Source organism: Rattus norvegicus, chromosome 1 (assembly GCF_021556685.1).
Source record: "Rattus norvegicus strain SHRSP/BbbUtx chromosome 1, alternate assembly SHRSP_T2T, whole genome shotgun sequence".
In the NCBI taxonomy this organism is placed as follows: domain Eukaryota; kingdom Metazoa; phylum Chordata; class Mammalia; order Rodentia; family Muridae; genus Rattus; species Rattus norvegicus.
The window spans coordinates 121,635,389-121,649,056 of record NC_141534.1 but is presented as its reverse complement, the minus strand read 5'-3'; the positions used below and the strand labels follow the sequence as shown (position 1 = coordinate 121,649,056).

Genomic DNA, 13,668 nt, shown 5'->3' with positions numbered 1-13,668 from the left:
TACAGCCCATCAAAGGTTTCTAATTAAAAATAATGCAATCCCAGTCAGAAATGAATTTCACTTCTCAGTATGTTTTGTCCCTTTGAACTGCACTATTAAAAATGTAGAGAAATTCCTTTCTACCTGTAGTTCATACAGTCATAAAATTGAATATCTTGGAAGAGATCCTAGATGATACTATCTACACAAATGGAGGGATCTGGAATATGAATATACCTTTTGAATTTGGAGAAATTTCACTGCACACACAGGCTCACAAATCAAAGCTCGTGCACAGAGATGGATTTCCAATGGCAAGGGGAACCCAGGAATAAGACTTTAGTTTAGAGATGAAGAAATTGGCGATAAATTTTCTGCATCAAAAGACAATCCAAAAATTATTGCCCCAAAGAGAGCTTCGCGAAATTTTTCACGAAAAGCTCAGGCCACACGGAACCTAGCCAGTAGGGTAGATTGAAGTTGAAGGTGTGGCTTTGGCTACCAATTCCCTTCTATGTGTCATCACACAGCTTCATTCTTGATCTAACTAAAATTTACTTCAGTATTCATCAGAAAACAAATGCTATCAAGGAGATGATTTCTGGAGCTCTTGGGACAGAGGAACGTGATGTCAATGGGATACTTGCAAACACAACTGATCTAGTCACACGAATTTTGGTCACATTCTTAGTTTCATCACATGGCAATCACTGAGTGCTAACGCTCAGGGATTCATGGCCAAAACACTTGTTGCTTTCTTCTGGGCAACAGATTCTCTTCAGCATTCACTTACCAGCTGTGGGAACTGGTTGTTACCATGCAGTATGGAAATGGGGAGGAATGAACATAGCCTAGCACATAAAATCTGAAATGCACAAGTCTCATGAAAATTTGATTAAAGTATACGTAACTGTTCGTGTATTGTCCTTCCAATATTACTCAGGTAAATTCCCCCTTGCCTTCGTTTCTGACAATGTTTAGCAATTGAAAGATTTGATCGGTGTATATGACAAAGAGCATGTGTCATCCCCTTCCTCAATGGTTTGGTTTTGGGTACCTATTGACCTATTGATCGCTTAGGGAAGTAACTTTCCATGTGTTGGGAATGTCAGCATGGAAGTGGATGTTGCAAGAGTGATTCTGCTAAGTGGCATCATACATTAGACTTCTTAAACAGCCTCCTTAAAATTAACATGATTGTATGAACTGAAGGGATACAATTGCCCTCACATCTTGCTCTTTTTTTTTAGAGAGGACAGTCTTCAAATTCAAGTTAGGTCTACCCTTATTCCACACAAGAGCGCTGTGCCCTTGTACCCTCTGCACTTGCAAGTGAGGATTCAAATTCTGAGGCAGTGTTGGCAGCCCAGGTACGCCATGGTGCAGGTGAAATTACATTATTGACAGTTGTGTCCTGCCTGTGTCTGGGTCAATGATGACAACATTAAGTCAAGAACAGAATGATGACATAAAAATCATGCTCAATAGGATTACGCTGAGGCCCAACCAGGGAGCCAGGTTTACAAGCACTACTTAGTCTCTTTGAGGACCACTTGCGGGACTCATCTGAGCTGCTCTGATGACCTTGTGCTCTTTTCCCTCTGTGGGAACCTGGACAATCTTAGTGCAACTGTGCTGGCAAACACTGCCTGCCAATTAGCACCTAGTCTCGTAATCTGCTTGTGTGCAAGTCTGCAACACCAACCCCGTCATCATTACCCTCTCTGTTCTGATGTCTTGCAGTCACCTGGCATCACCCCTGCGGTCCAGTGGATCACTATTCCCAGGTGAGTGACATGATCACGATTAATGTATTGAACTTCCTATAAGATATTCCTCAGTATTTTGACCAATAATTACAGCCCATCAAAGGTTTCTAATTAAAAATAATGCAACCCCAGTCAGAAATGAATTTCACTTCTCAGTATGTTTTGTCCCTTTGAACTGCACTATTAAAAATGTAGAGAAATTCCTTTCTACCTGTAGTTCATACAGTCATAAAATTGAATTTCTTGGAAGAGTTCCTAGATGATACTATCTACACAAATGGAGAGATCTGGAATATGAATATACCTTTGAATTTGGAGAAATTTCAGTCCACACACAGGCTCACAAATCAAAGCTGGTGCACAGAGATCGATTTCCAATGGCAAGGGGAACCCTGGAATAAGACTATAGTTTAGAGATGTAGAAATTGGCGACAAAGTTTCTGCATCAAAAGACACTCCAAGAATTATTCCCCCAAAGAGAGCTTGGCGAAATTTTTCACATAACTCTCAGGCCACAGGGAACCTAGCCAGTAGGGGACATTGAAGTTGCAGGTGTGGCTTTGGCTACCTATTCACTTCCAGGAGTCATCACACTGCTTCATCCTTGATCTTACTAAAGTTTCCATCAGTATTCATCAGAAAACAAATGCTATCAAGGAGATGGTTTCTGGAGCTCTTGGGACAGAGGAACGTGATGTCAATGGGATACTTGCAAACACCAACTGATCTAGTCACACCAATTTTGGTCACATTCTGTGTTTCATCACATGGCAATCACTGAGTGCTAACAATCAGGGATTCATGGCCAAAATATTGTTGCTTTCTTCTGGGCAACAGATTCTCTTCAGCATTCACTTACCAGCTGTGGGAACTGATTGTAACCATGCAGTATGGAAATGGGGAGGAATGAACATAGACTAGCACATAAAGTCTGAAATGCACAAGTCTCATGAAAATTTGATTAAAGTATATGTAACTGTTCATGTTGTCCTTCCAATATTACTCAGGTAAATTTTCCTTTGCCTTGGTTTCTGACAATGTTTAGCAATTGAAAGATTTGATCGGTGTATATGACAAAGAGCATGTGTCATCCCCTTCATCAATGATTTGGTTTTGGGTACCTATTGACCTATTGATCGCTTAGGGAAGTAACTTTCCATGTGTTGGGAATGTCAGTATGGAAGTGGATGTTGCAAGAGTGATTCTGCTAAGTGGCATCATACATTAGACTTCTTAAACAGCCTCCTTAAAATTAACATGATTGTATGAACTGAAGGGATACAATTGCCCTCACATCTTGCTCTTTCCTTTTTAGAGAGGACAGTCTTCAAATTCAAGCTAGGTCTACCCTTATTCCACACAAGAGCGCTGGGCCCATGTACCCTCTGCACTTGCAAGTGAGGATTCAAATTCTGAGGCAGTGTTGGCAGCCCAGGTAAGACATGGTGCAGGTAAATTACATTATTAACAGTTGTGTCCTGCCTGTGTCTGGGTCAATGATGACAACAGAAAGTCAAGAACAGAATGATGACATAAAAATCATGCTCAATAGGATTACGCTGAGGCCCAACCAGGGAGCCAGGGTTACAAGCACTACTTAGTCTCTTTGAGGACCTCTTACGGGACTCATCTGAGCTGCTCTGATGATCTTGTGCTCTTTTCCTTCTGTGGTAACCTGGACAATCTTAGCGCATGTGTGCTGGCAAACAGTGCCTGCCAACTAGCACCTAATCACATAATCTGCTTGTGTGCAAGTCTGCAACACCAACCCTGTCATCATTACCCTCTCTGCTCTGATGTCTTGCAGTCACCTGGCATCACCCCTGCGGTCCAGTGGATCACTATTCCCAGGTGAGTGAAATGATCACGATTAATGGATTGAACTTCCTATAAGATATTCCTCAGTATTTTGACCAATAATTTCAGCCCATCAATGGTTTCTAATTAAAAATAAAGCAATATCAGTCAGAAATGAATTGCACCTCTAAGTATGTTCTTTCCCTTTGAACTGTACTATTAAAAATGTAGAGAAATTCCTTTATACCTGTACTTCATACAGCCATAAAATTGAATTTCTTGAGAGAGATCCTAGAAGATATTGTCTACAGAAATGGAGGGATATGGAATATGAATATACCTTTTGAATTTCGAGAAATTTCAGTCCACACACATGCTCACAAATCCAAGCTGGTGCACAGAGATCGATTTCCAATGGCAAGGGGAACCCAGGAATAAGACTTTAGTTTTGAGATGTAGAAATTGGCAACAAAGTTTCTGCATCAAAGGACACTCCAAGAATTATTCCCCCAAAGAGAGCCTGTCGAAATTTTTCACGAAACTCTCAGGCCACAGGGAACCTAGCCAGTAGGGGAGATTGAAGTTGAAGGTGTGGCTTTGGCTACCAATTCCGTTCTATGTGTCATCACACAGCTTCATTCTTGATCTTACTAAAATTTACTTCAGTATTCATCAGAAAACAAATGCTATCAAGGAGATGGTTTCTGGAGCTAATGGGACAGAGGAACGTGATGTCACTGGGATACTTGCAAACACCAACGGATCTAGTCACACGAATTTTGGTCACATTCTAAGTTTCATCACATGGCAATCACTGAGTGCTAACGCTCAGGGATTCATGGCCAAAACACTTGTTGCTTTCTTCTGGGCAACAGATTCTCTTCAGCATTCACTTACCAGCTGTGGGAACTGATTGTTACCATGCAGTATGGAAATGGGGAGGAATGAACATAGCCTAGCACATAAAATCTGAAATGCACAAGTCTCATGAAAATTTGATTAAAGTATACGTAACTGTTCGTGTATTGTCCTTCCAATATTACTCAGGTAAATTCACCTTTGCCTTGGTTTCTGACAATGTTTAGCAATTGAAAGATTTGATCGGTGTATATGACAAAGAGCATGTGTCATCCCGTTCATCAATGATTTGGTATTGGGTACCTATTGACCTATTGATCGCTTAGGGAAGTATCTTTCCATGTGTTGGGAATGTCAGCATGGAAGTGGATGTTGCAAGAGTGATTCTGCTAAGTGGCATCATACATTAGACTTCTTAAACAGCCTCCTTAAAATTAACATGATTGTATGATCTGAAGGGATACAATTGCCCTCACATCTTGCTCTTTCCTTTTTAGAGAGGACAGTCTTCAAATTCAAGCTAGGTCTACCCTTATCCACACAAGAGCGCTGTGCCCTTGTACTCTCTGCACTTGCAAGTGAGGATTCAAATTCTGAGGCAGTGTTGGCAGCCCAGGTAAGCCATGGTGCAGGTGAAATTACATTATTGACAGTTGTGTCCTGCCTGTGTCTGGGTCAATGATGACAACAGAAAGTCAAGAACAGAATGATGACATAAAAATCATGCTCAATAGGATTACGCTGAGGCCCAACCAGGGAGCCAGGGTAACAAGCACTACTTAGTCTCTTTGAGGACCACTTGCGGGACTCATCTGAGCTGCTCTGATGACCTTGTGCTCTTTTCCCTCTGTGGGAACCTGGAACTGTGCTGGCAAACACTGCCTGCCAACTAGCACCTAATCTCGTAATCTGCTTGTGTGCAAGTCTGCAACACCAACCCTGTCATCATTACCCTCTCTGCTCTGATGTCTTGCAGTCACCTGGCATCACTCCTGCGGTCCAGTGGATCACTATTCCCAGGTGAGTGAAATGATCACGATTAATGGATTGAACTTCCTATAACATATTCCTCAGTATTTTGACCAATAATTACAGCCCATCAAAGGTTTCTAATTAAAAATAATGCAATCCCAGTCAGAAATGAATTTCACTTCTCAGAATGTTTTGTCCCTTTGAACTGCACTATTAAAAATGTAGAGAAATTCCTTTCTACCTGTAGTTCATACAGTCATAAAATTGAATTTCTTGGAAGAGATCCTAGATGATACTATCTACACAAATGGAGGGATCTGGAATATGAATATACCTTTGAATTTGGAGAAATTTCAGTCCACACACATGCTCACAAATCCAAGCTGGTGCACAGAGATCGATTTCCAATGGCAAGGGGAACCCAGGAATAAGACTATAGTTTAGAGATGTAGAAATTTGCGACAAAGTTTCTGCATCAAAAGACACTCCAAGAATTATTCTCCCAAAGAGAGCTTCGTGAAATTTTTCACGAAACTCTCAGGCCACAGGGAACCTAGCCAGTAGGGTAGATTGAAGTTGAAGGTGTGGCTTTGGCTACCAATTCCCTTCTATGTGTCATCACACAGCTTCATTCTTGATCATACTAAAATTTACTTCAGTATTCATCAGAAAGCAAATGCTATCAAGGAGATGGTTTCTGGAGCTCTTGGGACAGAGGAACGTGATGTCAATGGGATACTTGCAAACACCAACTGATCTAGTCACACGAATTTTGGTCACATTCTGAGTTTCATCACATGGCAATCACTGAGTGCTAACGCTCAGGGATTCATGGCCAAAATACTTGTTGCTTTCTTCTGGGCAACAGATTCTCTTCAGCATTCACTTACCAGCTGTGGGAACTGATTGTAACCATGCAGTATGGAAATGGGGAGGAATGAACATAGACTAGCACATAAAGTCTGAAATGCACAAGTCTCATGAAAATTTGATTAAAGTATATGTAACTGTTCATGTTGTCCTTCCAATATTACTCAGGTAAATTCACCTTTGCCTTGGTTTCTGACAAAGTTTAGCAATTGAAAGATTTGATCGTTGTATATGGCAAAGAGCATGTGTCATCCCCTTCATCAATGATTTGGTTTTGGGTACCTATTGACCTATTGATCGCTTAGGGAAGTAACTTTCCATGTGTTGGGAATGTCAGCATGGAAGTGGATGTTGCAAGAGTGATGCTGCTAAGTGGCATCATACATTAGACTTCTTAAACAGTCTCCTTAAAATTAACATGATTGTATGAACTGAAGGGATACAATTGCCCTCACATCTTGCTCTTTCCTTTTTAGAGAGGACAGTCTTCAAATTCAAGCTAGATCTACCCTTATTCCACACAAGAGCGCTGTGCCCTTGTACCCTCTGCACTTGCAAGTGAGGATTCAAATTCTGAGGCAGTGTTGGCAGCCCAGGTAAGCCATGGTGCAGGTGAAATTACATTATTGACAGTTGTGTCCTGCCTGTGTCTGGGTCAATGATGACAACAGAAAATCAAGAACAGAATGATGACATAAAAATCATGCTCAATAGGATTACGCTGAGGCCCAACCAGGGAGCCAGGGTTACAAGCACTACTTAGTCTCTTTAAGGACCACTTGCGGGACTCATCTGAGCTGCTCTGATGACCTTGTGCTCTTTTCCCTCTGTGGGAACCTGGACAATCTTAGTGCAACTGTGCTGGCAAACACTGCCTCCAACTAGCACCTAATCTCATGATCTGCTTGTGTGCAAGTCTGCAACACCAACCCTGTCATCATTGCCCTCTCTGCTCTGATGTCTTACAGTCACCTGGCATCACCCCTGAGGTCCAGTGGATCACTATTCCCAGGTGAGTGAAATGATCACGATTAATGGATTGATCTTCCTATAAGATATTCCTCAGTATTTTGACCAATAATTTCAGCCCATCAAAGGTTTCTTAATTAAAAATAATGCAATACCAGTTAGAAATGAATTTCACTTCTCAGTATGTTTTGTCCTTTTGAACTGCACTATTAAAAATGTAGAGAAATTCCTTTCTACCTGTAGTTCATACAGCCATAAAATTGAATTTCTTGAGAGAGATCCTAGATGATACTGTCTACACAAATGGAGGGATATGGAATATGAATATACCTTTTGAATTTCGAGAAATTTCAGTCCACACACATGCTCACAAATCCAAGCTGGTGCACAGAGATCGATTTCCAATGGCAAGGGGAACCCAGGTATAAGACTTTAGTTTAGAGATGTAGAAATTGGCCACAAAGTTTCTGCATCAAAAGACACTCCAAGAATTATTCCCCAAAGAGAGCCTGTCGAAATTTTTCATGTAACTCTAGGGCACAGGGAAGCTAGCCAGTAGGGGAGATTGAAGTTGAAGGTGTGGCTTTGGCTACCTATTCACTTCAATGAGACTTCACACTGCTTCATCCTTGATCATACTAAAGTTTACTTCAGTATTCATCAGAAAACGAATGCTATCAAAAAGATGGTTTCTGGAGCTCTTGGGACAGAGGAACGTGATGTCAATGGGATACTTGCAAACACCAACTGATCTAGTCACAGGAATTTTGGTCACATTCTCAGTTTGATCACATGGCAATCACTGAGTGCTAACGCTCAGGGATTCATGGCCAAAATACTTGTTGCTTTCTTCTGGGCAACTGATTCTCTTCAGCATTCACTTACCAGCTGTGGGAACTGATTGTTACCATGCAGTATGGAAATGGGGTAGAATGAACACAGACTAGCACATAAAATTTGAAACGCACAAGTTTCTTGAAAATTTGATTAAAGTATATGTAACTGTTTGTGTATTGTACTCCCAATATTACTCAGGTAAATTCACCTTTGCCTTGGTTTCTGACAATGTTTAGCAATTGAAAGATTTGATCGGTGTATATGACAAAGAGCATGTGTCATCCCCTTCATCAATGATTTGGTTTTCGGTACCTATTGACCTATTGATCGCTTAGGGAAGTAACTTTCCATGTGTTGGGAATGTCAGCATGGAAGTGGATGTTGCAAGAGTGTTGCTGCTAAGTGGCATCATACATTAGACTTCTTAAACAGCCTCCTTAAAATTAACATGATTGTATGAACTGAAGGGATACAATTGCCCTCACATCTTGTTCTTTCCTTTTTAGAGAGGACAGTTTTCAAATTCAAGCTAGGTCTCCCCTTATTCTACACAAGAGCGCTGTGCCCTTGTATCCTCTGCACTTGCAAGTGAGGATTCAAATTCTGAGGCAGTGTTGGCAGCCCAGGTAAGCCATGGTTCAGGTGAAATTACATTATTGACAGTTGTGTCCTGCCTGTGTCTGGGTCAATGATGACAACAGAAAGTCAAGAACAGAATGATGACATAAAAATCATGCTCAATAGGATTACGCTGAGGCCCAACCAGGGAGCCAGGGTGACAAGCACTACTTTGTCTCTTTGAGGACCACTTGCGGGACTCATCTGAGATGCTATGATGACCTTGTCCACTATACCATCTGCGGGAACCTGGACAATCTTAGTGCAAGTGTGCTGGCAAACACTGCCTGCCAACCAGCACCTAATCTCATAATCTGCTTGTGTGCAAGTCTGCAACACCAACCCTGTCATCATTACCCTCTCTGCTCTGATGTCTTGCAGTCACCTGGCATCACCCCAGCGGTCCAGTGGATCACTATTCCCAGGTGAGTGAAATGATCACGATTAATGATTTGGAGTATTTATGAGATATTCCTCAGTATTTTGACCAATAATTTCAGCCGATCAAAGGTTTCTAATTAAAAATAATGCAATACAAGTCAGAAATGAATTTCACTAAACAGTATATTTTGTCCCTTTGAACTGCACTATTAAAAATGTAGAGAAATTCCTTTCTACCTGTAGTTCATACAGTCAAAAAATTGAATTTCTTGGAAGAGATCCTAGATGATACTATCTACACAAATGGAGGGATCTGGAATATGAATATACCTTTTGAATTTGGAGAAATTTCAGTCCACACACAGGCTCACAAATCCAAGCTGTTGCACAGAGATCGATTTCCAATGGCAAGGGGAACCCAGGAATAAGACTTTAGTTTAGAGATGAAGAAATTGGCGATAAATTTTCTGCATCAAAAGAACTCCAAGAATTATTGCCCCAAAGAGAGCTTCGCGAAATTTTTCACATAACTCTCAGGCCACAGGGAAACTAGCCAGTAGGGTAGATTGAAGTTGAAGGTGTGTCTTTGGGTACCTATACCCTTCTATGTGTCTTCACACTGCTTCATTCTTGATGTTACTAAAGTTTACTTCAGTATTCATCAGAAAACAAATGCTATCAAGGAGATGATTTCTGGAGCTCTTGGGACAGAGGAACGTGTTGTCAATGGGATACTTGCAAACACCAACTGATCTAGTCACACGAATTTTGGTCACATTCTCAGTTTGATCACATGGCAATCACTGAGTGCTAACGCTCAGGGATTCATGGCCAAAATACTTGTTGCTTTCCTCTGGGCAACAGATTCTCTTCAGCATTCACTTACCAGCTGTGGGAACTGATTGTTACCATGCAGAATGGAAATGGGGAGGAATGAACATAGCCTAGCACATAAAATCTGAAATGCACAAGTCTCATGAAAATTTGATTAAAGTATACGTAACTGTTCGTGTATTGTCCTTCCAATATTACTCAGGTAAATTCACCTTTGCCTTGGTTTCTGACAATGTTTAGCAATTGAAAGATTTGATCGGTGTATATGACAAAGAGCATGTGTCATCCCCTTCATCAATGATTTGGTTTTGGGTACCTATTGACCTATTGATCGCTTAGGGAAGTAACTTTCCATGTGTTGGGAATGTCAGCATGGAAGTGGATGTTGCAAGAGTGATTCTGCTAAGTGGCCTCATACATTAGACTTCTTAAACAGCCTCCTTAAAATTAACATGATTGTATGAACTGAAGGGATACAATTGCCCTCACATCTTGCTCTTTCCTTTTTAGAGAGGACAGTCTTCAAATTCAAGTTAGGTCTACCCTTATTCCACACAAGAGCGCTGTGCCCTTGTACCCTCTGCACTTGCAAGTGAGGATTCAAATTCTGAGGCAGTGTTGGCAGCCCAGGTAAGCCATGGTGCAGGTGAAATTACATTATTGACAGTTGTGTCCTGCCTGTGTCTGGGTCAATGATGACAACAGAAAGTCAAGAACAGAATGATGACATAAAAATCATGCTCAATAGGATTACGCTGAGGCCCAACCAGGGAGCCAGGGTTACAAGCACTACTTAGTCTCTTTGAGGACCACTTGCGGGACTCATCTGAGCTGCTCTGATGACCTTGTGGTCTTTTCCCTCTGTGGGAACCTGGACAATCTTAGTGCAACTGTGCTGGCAAACACTGCCTCCAACTAGCACCTAATCTCATGATCTGCTTGTGTGCAAGTCTGCAACACCAACCCTGTCATCATTGCCCTCTCTGCTCTGATGTGTTACAGTCACCTGGCATCACCACTGCGGTCCAGTGGATCACTATTCCCAGGTGAGTGAAATGATCACGATTAATGGATTGAACTTCCTATAAGATATTCCTCAGTATTTTGACCAATAATTTCAGCCCATCAAAGGTTTCTTAATTAAAAATAATGCAATACCAGTCAGAAATGAATTTCACTTCTCAGTATGTTGTGTCCTTTTGAACTGCACTATTAAAAATGTAGAGAAATTCCTTTCTACCTGTAGTTCATACAGCCATAAAATTGAATTTCTTGAGAGAGATCCTAGATGATACTGTCTACACAAATGGAGGGATATGGAATATGAATATACCTTTTGAATTTCGAGAAATTTCAGTCCACACACATGCTCACAAATCCAAGCTGGTGCACAGAGATCGATTTCCAATGGCAAGGGGAACCCAGGAATAAGACTTTAGTTTAGAGATGTAGAAATTGGCCACAAAGTTTCTGCATCAAAAGACACTCCAAGAATTATTCCCCAAAGAGAGCCTGTCGAAATTTTTCATGTAACTCTAGGGCACAGGGAACCTAGCCAGTAGGGGAGATTGAAGTTGAAGGTGTGGCTTTGGCTACCTATTCACTTCCATGAGACTTCACACTGCTTCATCCTTGATCATACTAAAGTTTACTTCAGTATTCATCAGAAAACGAATGCTATCAAAAAGATGGTTTCTGGAGCTCTTGGGACAGAGGAACGTGATGTCAATGGGATACTTGCAAACACCAACTGATCTAGTCACAGGAATTTTGGTCACATTCTCAGTTTGATCACATGGCAATCACTGAGTGCTAACGCTCAGGGATTCATGGCCAAAATACTTGTTGCTTTCTTCTGGGCAACTGATTCTCTTCAGCATTCACTTACCAGCTGTGGGAACTGATTGTTACCATGCAGTATGGAAATGGGGTAGAATGAACACAGACTAGCACATAAAATTTGAAACGCACAAGTTTCTTGAAAATTTGATTAAAGTATATGTAACTGTTTGTGTATTGTACTCCCAATATTACTCAGGTAAATTCACCTTTGCCTTGGTTTCTGACAATGTTTAGCAATTGAAAGATTTGATCGGTGTATATGACAAAGAGCATGTGTCATCCCCTTCATCAATGATTTGGTTTTGGGTACCTATTGACCTATTGATCGCTTAGGGAAGTAACTTTCCATGTGTTGGGAATGTCAGCATGGAAGTGGATGTTGCAAGAGTGATTCTGCTAAGTGGCATCATACATTAGACTTCTTAAACAGCCTCCTTAAAATTAACATGATTGTATGATCTGAAGGGATACAATTGCCCTCACATCTTGCTCTTTCCTTTTTAGAGAGGACAGTCTTCAAATTCAAGCTAGGTCTACCCTTATCCACACAAGAGCGCTGTGCCCTTGTACCCTCTGCACTTGCAAGTGAGGATTCAAATTCTGAGGCAGTGTTGGCAGCCCAGGTAAGCCATGGTTCAGGTGAAATTACATTATTGACAGTTGTGTCCTGCCTGTGTCTGGGTCAATGATGACAACAGAAAGTCAAGAACAGAATGATGACATAAAAATCATGCTCAATAGGATTACGCTGAGGCCCAACCAGGGAGCCAGGGTGACAAGCACTACTTAGTCTCTTTGAGGACCACTTGCGGGACTCATCTGAGATGCTATGATGACCTTGTCCACTATACCATCTGCGGGAACCTGGACAATCTTAGTGCAAGTGTGCTGGCAAACACTGCCTGCCAACCAGCACCTAACCTCATAATCTGCTTGTGTGCAAGTCTGCAACACCAACCCTGTCATCAATACCCTCTCTGCTCTGATGTCTTGCAGTCACCTGGCATCACCCCAGCGGTCCAGTGGATCACTATTCCCAGGTGAGTGAAATGATCACGATTAATGGATTGAACTTCCTATAAGATATTCCTCAGTATTTTGACCAATAATTTCAGCCCATCAAAGGTTTCTTAATTAAAAATAATGCAATCCCAGTCAGAAATGAATTTCACTTCTCAGTATGTTTTGTCCCTTTGAACTGCACTATTAAAAATGTAGAGAAATTCCTTTCTACCTGTAGTTCATACAGCCATAAAATTGAATTTCTTGGAAGACATCCTAGATGATACTATCTACACAAATGGAGGGATCTGGAATATGAATATACCTTTTGAATTTGGAGAAATTTCAGTCCACACACAGGATCACAAATCCAAGCTGGTGCACACAGATCGATTTCCAATGGCAAGGGGAACCCAGGAATAAGACTTTAGTTTAGAGATGAAGAAATTGGCGATAAATTTTCTGCATCAAAAGACACTCCAAGAATTATTGCCCCGAACAGAGCTTCGCAAAATTTTTCACGTAACTCTCAGGCCACTGGGAACCTAGCCAGTAGGGTAGATTGAAGTTGTAATTGTGGCTTTGGCTACCAATTTTCTTCTATGTGTCATCACACTGCTTCATGCTTGATGTTACTAAAGTTTACATCAGTATTCATCAGAAAACAAATGCTATCAAGGAGATGGTTTCTCGAGCTCTTGAGACAGAGGAACGATATATCAATGGGATACTTGCAATCACCAACTGATCTAGTAACACGAATTTTGGTCACATTCTCAGTTTGTTCACATGGCAATCACTGAGTACTAACGCTCAGGGATTCATGGCCAAAATACTTGTTGCATTCCTCTGGGCAACAGATTCTCTTCAGCATTCACTTACCAGCTGTGGGAACTGATTGTTACCATGCAGTATGGAAATGGGGAGGAATGAACATAGC

General features: G+C 41.3%; 1 long non-coding RNA gene and 7 other non-coding genes across 8 annotated transcripts in view; all 8 read left to right on the top strand.

Annotated features, from left to right (window-relative positions):
• The window catches only part of LOC134483375 (uncharacterized), a 40,340-nt gene extending 31,252 nt beyond the window's left edge, over positions 1-9,088 (top strand). Inside the window, exons 2-3 of the long non-coding RNA XR_015655070.1 lie at positions 8,558-8,677; positions 9,051-9,088. This is a non-coding gene — a long non-coding RNA (uncharacterized LOC134483375). The remainder of the gene's footprint in view (positions 1-8,557; positions 8,678-9,050) is intronic.
• Positions 1,406-1,483, top strand: LOC148007408 (small nucleolar RNA SNORD115). Its single transcript, XR_015656190.1, has one exon. It is a non-coding gene; the product is annotated as a small nucleolar RNA SNORD115 (small nucleolar RNA).
• LOC148007407 (small nucleolar RNA SNORD115) lies at positions 3,239-3,316 on the top strand. Its single transcript, XR_015656334.1, has one exon. It is a non-coding gene; the product is annotated as a small nucleolar RNA SNORD115 (small nucleolar RNA).
• LOC148007406 (small nucleolar RNA SNORD115) lies at positions 5,076-5,153 on the top strand. Its single transcript, XR_015656330.1, has one exon. It is a non-coding gene; the product is annotated as a small nucleolar RNA SNORD115 (small nucleolar RNA).
• On the top strand, positions 6,898-6,975 carry LOC148007405 (small nucleolar RNA SNORD115). Its single transcript, XR_015656438.1, has one exon. It is a non-coding gene; the product is annotated as a small nucleolar RNA SNORD115 (small nucleolar RNA).
• Positions 8,734-8,811, top strand: LOC120100249 (small nucleolar RNA SNORD115). Its single transcript, XR_015656325.1, has one exon. It is a non-coding gene; the product is annotated as a small nucleolar RNA SNORD115 (small nucleolar RNA).
• Positions 9,089-10,570: 1,482 nt separating the features above from the next.
• Positions 10,571-10,648, top strand: LOC134485387 (small nucleolar RNA SNORD115). The gene has a single exon (XR_015656324.1). It is a non-coding gene; the product is annotated as a small nucleolar RNA SNORD115 (small nucleolar RNA).
• A 1,757-nt stretch (positions 10,649-12,405) lies between these two features.
• Positions 12,406-12,483, top strand: LOC134485377 (small nucleolar RNA SNORD115). Its single transcript, XR_015656323.1, has one exon. It is a non-coding gene; the product is annotated as a small nucleolar RNA SNORD115 (small nucleolar RNA).
• Positions 12,484-13,668: the final 1,185 nt, after the last annotated feature.